Source organism: Coptis chinensis, chromosome 6, assembly GCF_015680905.1.
Source record: "Coptis chinensis isolate HL-2020 chromosome 6, ASM1568090v1, whole genome shotgun sequence".
Taxonomy (NCBI): Eukaryota; Viridiplantae; Streptophyta; class Magnoliopsida; order Ranunculales; family Ranunculaceae; genus Coptis; species Coptis chinensis.
In genome coordinates, this window is record NC_141461.1 from 8,276,336 (window position 1) to 8,286,730 (window position 10,395).

The following is a 10,395-nucleotide window of genomic DNA, read 5'->3' on the forward strand; positions in this document are numbered from 1 at the left end:
TGCATACCACACATCGTTGGTGTTTGATCCTATGTGATGGTAGAGAGTTAGTATGCATCGTTGGTGTGTGAACCAGTGTATACTTGCATATCGTTGGTGTATGAGCCAGTATGCATGCCTCACATTGTAGGTGTATGATCCTATGTGATGGTGGACATAGTATAGGTCGTTGATGATATGAATCAGCCTATACGTTTATATTTTTATTTTCGAACATGTGGTGTTTGTTAGACACTGAGAGAAATGTTTATATATGTGTAAACACTAAGGTGGTGGATAAAACATATGAGTTTTTAAACAAATAGTTTTGACAGGGAAGATCGTTAAAAAGGAAATTATAATATGTATATTTTTTTTTAAAACGTTTTGGATTAGTTGGGAAATACTAAGAGTGGAACTAACTGCCTCGGTGGGAGAGGAACTACATTGCCTTCTTAGTATGATTTAACTTGAAGAATATGGGTTTTGCTAAATTGTGAAATAATGGGTTTATAAGTGTTAGCAATTGAAGAAATTAATTACGTTTTTCTTTTGAGTTGTGTATGCTAGCGTATATACGTATTTCTTGGGTTCAATACGTATATAGACACACTTTCAAAGTATGTGTTTTGCATATTAGTATGTCTATCTATATGATATTGTATATGTGTATTCCTTTTAAGGTGTGTATAGTTACGTATACACGTATGTCTCATTTTTATTGTTTGACGTACTGTTGTTTGGTTAATCTACACTCTACCTTGAATCTCGGGACGAGATCCTTTTAAGGTGTGTATATTATAACACCCCGTGTTTTATTTATACGTATTTTTCTATTTAATTAATTAATTTAATTGTTTATTTTAAAAATTCGTCGGATTGGACTCGGGATACGTGGGCTTGGTTTTGGGCCGAAGTGTTGTCACTTGGGTTTAGGACCCAAGTATATAAACACATTGTTCTAGAGAATAGGGTTTTGAAGATAATAAAATATAAAAAAAATGGAGGCAAAAAAAGAAGCCGGTTTCTTTGGAGAGGTGGAGCCACGACGATCGGGCTAGGAAAATTCGTCGAGATGTTAGTTAAGGTGAGTAGCTATTTTGCTATTTCACCGTTTGTAGTTTACATATATCGGTTATCTTGTTTACGTTTTTATCGCTTCATCATCCGGTTGTATTGGACTTACGTGCCATTGGTTTTATTAAATTTTGTTTAATTTGGTTTGTATTAAGAGTTTAAACCGTCCAAAACTTTGGTAAAATTGGTTTTTGAACTTTGAAAGCTTGGAAGCTTGAAACTCCCACGACAGCTTAATGGCGTCGTATCGCCGTTTTGTGTTTTTAAATTTGTCGGGATTGAATGGGTTATTGTTGTGTTGTTTGGTTTGGAACTTCAAGGGCGCTGAATGGCGGCCGGATCCAGGGGCGACCGCATATTGTACCTGGCCGGTTGGGCTGTTTTGGATTGGTGGTTGTCTTGGTTGGGTGAGAAATGGATGAGTGGGGGTGTTTGAGTGAGTCTTTGGAGGTTGGTTGTTGGTGAATGGACGAGCCGCCAAAGCTTTGAGGAAGCTTTAATGGCGTACGCGTTTTCTTGTGGTTCTTGAACGATTATTTTGTCTTGATTTTTTTTTTTTTGAAACGATTTTGGTTATTGTTGTTTGGGGGTTTGATGAATGGCGGTTGAGGGCTGTCGATTTGAGCTTGGAACAAGCTCTAATGGAGGCGAAATTCCGAATCTAGATTTAGGAATAGTTTTTGGTTTCTATGATTTTCGGTTTTCGTTTTTGTTAAAAGTCGGTTGGTTTTGATTTGGTATAAAACCGATTTGATGGAAGAGAGAATGGTGGCCCTTGCGGTTTTGGTGGGCTTTGGTGGTAGTAGGTAGGGAAGAAGATGAACGATGATTTTGGTGTGGGCTTGGGCCTTAGTTGTTTGGGCTTGGGCCATAAACTTTATATGTTATGTTAGGCCGATTCTATTTTAAGTTTTAGGCCCGATTCTATTTTAAAGTTTTGGGCCCGATTTTTTGATTGTTTTGTTTGGGGCCCGATTTAATTAAGTTTTGGGACCGGTTCTATATTAGTCTATGGGCCCGTTTCATTTGAAATTGTGGACCGGGTTAATTCCCAAAGTTTTGGGCCCATTCTTAATATTGTTTAGGGGCCAGTCCATGGGACTTAAAATGGATCTATTTGGGTCTTCCAACTTTTAGACTTTCGGTTTAAGTTTTGGCTTGAAGGACCCGTCCGAACCATGGCTTTAATTACCCATCCCATCATGAGCCCTTGAGCCATGGCTTTGACTTTGACCACGATGAGTTGACTTTGACCATGATGAGTTGACTTTGACAAGAGTTGACTTTTGACTAGGGTTGACTTTGACCAGTTAACCCAATTTGACATTTTAACTCGGATTATGATTTGGGTTATTAAGATAGATCTAGGGCTATTAGCATAGTTGACTTTAGGCTAAGACCGCTATATATACGTGTGTATGTGTATTAACTACTATGTGATTTTGCAGTATTTTATGATATGCAACGTTATGACACTAAGACATCCCTGAAATTAATAGCGTGTAAAACAAAAATACATGAATCAAGATACCCTTTCGTTCTCTGAAATAATATATGAAATAAGGTTCAATAATGCGTAAACAAATTTACCGCACCCTTTTAGAACTCCACGACTCAAGTTTTGGAATTGAGTTTTATGACTGTTGATGTCATATGTTAGGTGGGCATTTATTGAATGTGCCATAAATGGCCCGTTAGCGTTATATAGGGGTATTCATTGAATGTGCCATGAATGAATAGTATTCATTGAATGTGCCATGAATGACCAGGATTGTTTGAATTTGCCCTAGAGGAACTAAGGTATTAAGCCTTGCGGGTTAGTGGTATTAATTTGATTATGTGAGGGTTTGGGTTTTCTTTTGAATACCTAATATAATATCTACATATGATATATAGAAGTTCTAACTTTCTTTTTGGGAGGGTAGGACTTAATAACATTTTGTCTTGAGGGGACGCCGGTCCTACCCTTATATAACGGCACGGATATCGGTAAGTGTAATTCAATGGTTTAGATATTAAAAGGAGTTAATAGAATGAGTTAATACAATGGAAGTTAATAAAATGGAAGTTTTGCTTGGGAAGAAACTATCTTGGATGAGATGACGGAACTAAGCTGCCTTCCAAGTTGAGAATGATTAGGTTATAATAGATTTAAAGTGTTAGTTGGATAAGAAAAGTTTGAAATGTTTATATGTGTTTAGTCTAGTCTCTCATACCAAAGAAATTCAATTTGTTGACCCATGTTTGCTTTGTTTTGGCAAGCGTGGGTGTGTTCTTAGGAACATAGGTGGAAGCGATGGGATCGTGGCGTGTGATTTGGATTCTCGCTTTGGAAGCGGTCTGGGAGTTTAGTTTATTAGGTCTGATCTTTGGAATGATGTAATAACGTAGGTTACATTTTTTATATGACATGAGAATACGATGTTGGAAACTGTTATTCTTAAAGTTTGTTTATGTTTGTATTGGGATGGAATAATTTTTTTAATAAAGTGATAGTTGAGGAATTTGGAGATTTTTGTTGTTAAGTTGATCTGTTGTGATGTGGGTTTTAGGTTTTTGACATGTGTTGTATTCCCCGGCAGCACGGGTTTTAGACAATTGAACCAAAGTGATGGTTGAGATATTTATATTTCAATTATTCATTTTTTTTAATTGTTTAGAAATTCGGGCTGTGACATACTACCCTATCGTAGACCTAAGACATTATGCAAACATGCAGTTTGGATTTGAGCAACCATGTACATCTCTTCTTCATATCATTATTATATTAATTTTTTACTAATGAATTGTTATTTTTCAGATTTATTGTGATGCCTATTAGTGAAAAAAATTTCTTATTTAACAAAGCACTCGCATACTGCATGTACAAAGACGACCACTGATTGGACTTGATCGGGGTCCTCATATTCTTGCAATGGGGCCTAGGACACTGCGATGTATCAGAAACTGATAAGCCAATTTATGAGCATCCCCGTCAGATTTTCGCAAATTAAATCATATATATCTAGACTCGAGAGACGTTTTCCAAACTGTTTTTTTTAAGGCCCAACTACACAAATCCATTGTTTATTAGTCCTTCTCAGAACCACTGGGTAATTATCACAGGCCCAATTGACTGACGGGTACCCAAAAGAAGAAGAAAGACCATGAAGTAGAAGTAGTAGGAGCAAAGCATGGAGCAAAAGTGCAAAACGGTGTTGAGAAAAAAAGAGGAAAATCATCTAAACGCTTTGTTTTCCATCGTCGCTACGGTTGGGTGTAAGTAACTCTCTCTATTCCATTCATTGTTAATTATTACTTTTGTTTTCGTAGTTAATGATAAGATTGATATTGATGTAGGATTGATGAATGTAAAGACCCTTCTGAAGAAGCTTTATCTGGTGCTAGAGGACTGCAATGTTCCTCTCTTTTTTTCGTGTTCTGAGGCAGTCATTTCTAGTTTAGAATGGGAATCAAGCTACTACTAACTACAATTACTGGTTTTAAGCAATCAGTTTCTGGCTAGGCAATTGAGTTCAAAACTTCAAACATGATGCACTCGTTCTTAACAGCTACTGAACATGGAACATTCCTTGGTATGCTTCTTCATTCTGTCTTTCCTCTTTCATTCTATTCTTGTGATCCTGTTTCTCTCGCCGCAGTCAAAATTGATAATCATAAAGAACTCTAGGATGAAATTCTCAACAATTAAAAAGACACCAAAAACCAATTAATCTCATGAGTTCAGTGGTTCGCTGCAAAAGTGCTTTAGACTTTAGAGTTGCTTCATTGGCATTCTTCAAATTAACACCTGTAGAATCTCCAAGGTAAACCCTTTCACTTTCTCTTGGTAATAGTAATACATACATGCGCCCAGCGGCTAAGTTCAAATAAATAAATTTCCGAAATAAATAACCCATACTCGTAACCAACTAATACCCCCTCCATTCTCCCCTGTAGTTCACTCTGGCTTTCTGATCCCAAGTTATTTCTCCGTACCTAGAAGTAATATCTCCATCCCCACATTTGATAAGCATGGAGGTAAAATGTTGCACCATGTTCTACTGTACAATGATGGCCTACAGCTCTTAGAGCCATGTATCCACGTCATCATCTTTGGATGACAAATGCTGTAGTGTAACTAATTTCAATTATGGGATCTGTCGCGATTTCGAAAGAGTTTTGTGCAGCGACTGTGGCTTTGAGAAGAAAGGGCAATGATCACTGCCTTTAATCTTGAAGACACCAAGAGGTGGGTTATCTCTGACAAGCTTTTCTTGGACATCTGGAGAAAGAGCGTGATCATCAAGAGTCTGAACAAAGAACCGCCTGCTTGTGCCATAATTAATTAACTGGCGTGAGTGAAAGCTTCTCCATGATTGGTCCCAAAGGGATGGGTCTCATGGAAACTGTGGCCAGTGCAACATCCTGAAATGTAGTGGATCTTCAGTTAAATTCATTATACAAGATCATAAGTATATTCACTAGTATAGAACAAGAAAAGTATCAGATCTAGAGTTAGCTTATCCAAGCCAACATCTCATTATTCCACTAGGTACTAAGTACTAACTAGAATCATTTATGCTTCTGATAAATTTCAGATATGTAATATTTAATAAAATTTACTCAAGCATGGAAATCAATAACCAAAGAATTACAACGATAAACTAGGGACTGACTAAAACAACATAAAGAGGTTTTATATCTAACAACTTATTCAACAACAGTGCGGAGAAACAAGATCCTCAATCATCCAAGTTCAACTATACCTTAGAAGGAGTCTGGTTGAAGTATAGGCCCTTCGTCTGCTGCTTATCAAACCTCAGACTAGTAGGGGGCTTGTCTTTACCATTGCCATATACTACCAACTGGGATTCCTGCACAAACATCTCAGCAGATCCTATCTGCACCAATCAATTAGTGTGTTACTAACAGACAAGTCAAAGAGGATGTGCGTCAAAGTAAATTTAATCCCACTAGAAGATAAAATTTAAAGTAGAATCCCAGCTGCAAATTTTTTAAAAGTATTAAATATCGTATGATATTTAAAACTTGAGGCTGCCTTCTGATCCAATACCTTCTTATGAGTGAGCTGTTTCTAATTTCAGCTCTCTATGCAGTAAGCACTAAGGAGTTTGGTTTTATGTGTATGATCCGACCCCTAACAATATGACGAGTTTAAGTATTTCAATCCCTTGATCTCATCCGCGGGTAAACTTGTTATGGCTTGGAATTACATTTAACTCCTAGAGCAACATGTTATTACCAGCGTGCGTCATCCAAGTTGACTGAAAGTTCTGGAAGACAATAGATACTACACATACAGACATACTAGCCGATACATCGTTAGGCTGGGCCACCCAGTTACTTGTATCATTGTATGAGTCCCACAGGCCTGTCCTACTTGACTGATCAAAAGCCAGTAGGGGTTTGTAAATTTTATTTCTTAGTTTAAAGATATATGATTGACATTTGACTGTACTAAGTTACTAACTTAAAGCACAAGTAGGAGTCGCCAGTTGGTGAAACGCAAGCTAAGAGAAAGATGTGTGTATCATCTTCACGACCATATTTTGGTTTTAATTATGATCACATAAGAAATTAAAGGTAACATACCTCTTCAGCAAACACATCAAAAGGCTTCTGCCCATCCGAAACCATTGTAGCACAGACAAAAACTGCTTTTGAAATCTTTTTTGGGCAACACTCCAAAGCATATGAGATGCTTGCACCTCCACAACTGTGACCAACCAAAATAACCTGAGGAAGAACTGCAGATATCACAATACTGTCCAAAAGGATTACAGACAAAATATATGAAAGAATAATCTGGATCACACCATCACTAGCACACTCACACCTTTTCTTCTTCAGGTAAGTTCTGTAAATAATCAATCAGGGGCTTAGCGTAATCAGCCAAGGTTGATATACTGTCTGTATCCGTTCGATCGATCCCAGATCCCAAGAGATTTATGGCAGTGGGAATCAGACCTGCTTCCTCCAGTAGAGCAACAGTCTTATACCAACACCATGCTCCAAACCCTTCTCCATGAACAATAACAAATTTCTTTGTCTGCAAGTTCTCAAGAAATTCTGGATCCTGCAAGAGGTACCTAAACTTATTCCTTCATCATCCGAAGACGGGAAAATTATGAAGAACAAAGCAAATAAAAAATAGTTGAGGAATATTGTTAACAACGAAATTTTTAGTTGATTGCATTCAAAACCATTTTGGAAGGAGCTCTAAAAATAAACACAGGCAGTGTACGTACTACGTAGGCTCTAAGTATGTAAACATTAATTGGTTATACATCAAGGAGAGAATCTGTTAACTTGAGGGAATAAACATTATACTTTCTCCAGTTTTACAAACTATTGAAACTACAAATCAAATTACAACTCTTCCTATGCAGGCAATATATGGTATGCCAGAAATCTCCTCAATATAACGAGGCTTCTCCCCATTTCCTAGTTTATAATCTTAGTGATGCAGCAAGGTAACAACATTGACTCTGTGGCAGGTACTGTAATTGTTTTAGAAACCTGAAGTATGAAATGCACCTCAAGTTCTTAAACCAGATAAGGTTGACTACATCTATAGCTTGGAAACACTAACAGACAAAATGTAGTTTAATCTCCTACTTAACAGATTATTACAAACAAGACTGTACTTGATACTTGGATCTCATAGCTACAATTATTACCTAGTACATATTATTATGTAACCAGTTAGGTTAGCAAGTTTCATAGATGATGCACAAACCTGTTTAACCCCATTGTTGTTAGTAGTAACAGAATCAGGAAGACTTCTTCTTCTAGAACTAGTGGACCCTACACGACGAGACATTGAACCATCAAATCTCTGAGAGAGTTGGTGTTGATGTATAGCCATAGAAAGAGCTTGACGATGTAAATACTCTTCTTCAGTTGACATTTTCCTCTGTGAATTTCTTCCAACTGAACCATGTCTCTTACTTTTTGATCCGACAATAATATCTCTTCCATCTTTCTTCGACATGCAAAAAAAACGATTGCCCATTTTTATTTTTATTTTGGTTTGGCGAAATTCTTCAGCTGAAAATGAGTGGAGTCAGAAGGTTTTGGTGGAGAGGGATATAGGTGGTATTATGCATTTTGTATAGGCGAAGAGAAGTAAATTTGGTCAAGAATGAAGATTTTTCTTTGAGGAGACAGCTAGTGAAAAGATGGCTCAACTACTAAACTCCAACCGAACTTAATGCAAAGCCTTTCATTTTCAACGCTTTGTGTTTAGACTTTTTAATTTTCTGTTTTTCTGTTAATTATTTGTTTAAGTCTAATGAATCAATCATGAATCATTAATTATTACTACACTCCTTTCTCGTGATATGTTTCCAAATCTCAATACTTTATTATTTGTGTTTCTTTTATAAGATGACGTGCTTGCCTAAGAACATGCACCTTGATTATAATTAATTAACATGTTTTTTTAACATATGATAGGGAATGGCGCAACATGCGTTGGGGACTGGCTGGTGGCAATTAAACCACGCACAAGTAACAGAGGGAAATAGCTAGAAGAACAGGTGTTTTATTAGTGGCTAGTAAAAATACTCTTCCTAATTAATGATTTGATATATGCGTGCGTTGTTTCGTAATCGTGAGTGTGTCTTGCATGCAGTTGGTCGTATACATCAGAATATATTAATTATGTCACTAGTCTGTGAATCTGTGATACATGTTTTTGATCTAATTCTATGACCAAATGAAAGTTTCTTGCACAGCCAACATTTCGTCTTTTTTGTCCCTGAAATATGTCACTGATGATTTTGGAGGAAGAAGAATAAAGTAAAAAAAAAAAAAAAACCACTTTAGGTCTTAGTCTTTAATTTCTTCTTTTTTGATACTGACTTTAGGTCTTAGTCATGTTTCATGTTGGCTAGCTATTCGAGTTTCAATCTCTCTCACCTTATTTTTCTTGCAATTATTGAAGTGCTCCTGGTTATCTTGTTGTAGTACTCTGAACACTTTCACCACTTGCGCAATCATTGGTTGATAATGGATTGAGATCTTGAGATAAATGAACTTCCGTCCCACATCTTCCAGTCGTAAGTGTCAACTGTCAATATATATCATGCTCCTAAATAGTTTAGTTGTTAACATCAAGGCCGAAAATATCGGTCGATTTATCGAAAAATCGCCGATATATATCGTTTTTTCAGCAATCCGACTTCGAAAAATCCGAAATATCGGCTCCGAAAATTTAATAGTTTTTAAACCGATATATATCGGTAAAACCGATATAAAGATATATATCAGCGATATATTCTGATATATTCGATATATATCGTTTGACTTGGTTGGACAGTTTGACTTTTGACCGATTTTGTTGACTGTTGACCGATATATAACGATATATCCCGATATATATCGATATATATCGGTGATATTCCCGATATATTCCGATTTTTTGATTTTTTTGAATATTATCACCAAAATAGGCAAAAACGATTTATCTCTCCGACATATCGATATATCCGATATATATCTTTTTTTGGCCTCTCCGATATATCCTAATATCCCGAAAAATTGGGCCTTGGTTAACATTGTAACATGATCTTTCCGGCGAATATGACCTTGTGTCATTTTTCATTCTACCTAGAAGGTTGTCCTGCCTTAAATTATCTATATTAATGAGAGGGGGACATATGTTATAAAAACATGTAAACAAATTCAAAATTGTTAGGGTTATAAGTTTTAGATTAGGTTCTCCTAACACTGTGACAATTCAAATAATTAAAATTTTATAAACTTACCAAATATAATCTAAAAAATCGAGAAAATAAACTGTCCACAATTAGTTAAATTTCTTAATTTATTGATTATATTTGATGAGGTTATACGTTTCGGATTTAAATATATATTTTTTAAAAGTGGTTGGAATATTATCTGTACAAAAAATTAGTCAAATTTAAAACTTAGAAATATCGTAACAATTATAAATTTGTTTATGTGTTTTTTTAATATTTGTCTCTAAAACCCCTCTCAGGCCATTAATGAAATGGCATATTGCTATTGTAGAATTTGGATTCTAATTTCTAAATCCAATACACCAATGTGAATACGGAAATTTATGGAATTTTTTTTTTGGAACAGAGGCACAAGATTAAGATTGATATTTGTTTAGGAACAATTTGAACAGATTTTTATGTTTTATAATTCGGATTATTCGACCTTCAAATTCAAAATGACAATTTTATACGAATGGAAGATCTTCGCTAACAAAACAAAATTGAGGACAGAGATATGTAAGATATTTTAACAATTCATCAAGTTTTTAATTAAATTAATCTCATGATTCAGTTATAATAGAATATTTCA

The 10,395-nt window shown here is 35.7% G+C and overlaps 1 long non-coding RNA gene and 1 pseudogene across 3 annotated transcripts; one reads left to right on the forward strand and one right to left on the reverse strand.

Annotated features, from left to right (window-relative positions):
- The first annotated feature begins 3,948 nt into the window (after positions 1 to 3,948).
- LOC147491247 (uncharacterized) lies at positions 3,949 to 8,880 on the forward strand. Of its 2 annotated transcripts, XR_015198665.1 has the most exons (3): positions 3,952 to 4,314; positions 4,396 to 4,631; positions 8,518 to 8,880. It is a non-coding gene; the product is annotated as an uncharacterized LOC147491247 (long non-coding RNA). The 2 variants fall into 2 exon arrangements; XR_015198664.1 differs by lacking the exon at positions 8,518 to 8,880 and having other exon boundaries at positions 3,949 to 4,314; positions 4,396 to 5,177.
- LOC147491248 (putative methylesterase 12, chloroplastic) lies at positions 4,787 to 8,522 on the reverse strand (annotated as a pseudogene). Its single transcript, XR_015198663.1, has 5 exons — positions 7,799 to 8,522; positions 6,896 to 7,135; positions 6,652 to 6,795; positions 5,805 to 5,939; positions 4,787 to 5,463 (listed from the first exon to the last, which is right to left on the reverse strand). The product of XR_015198663.1 is annotated as a putative methylesterase 12, chloroplastic (transcript).
- Positions 8,881 to 10,395: the final 1,515 nt, after the last annotated feature.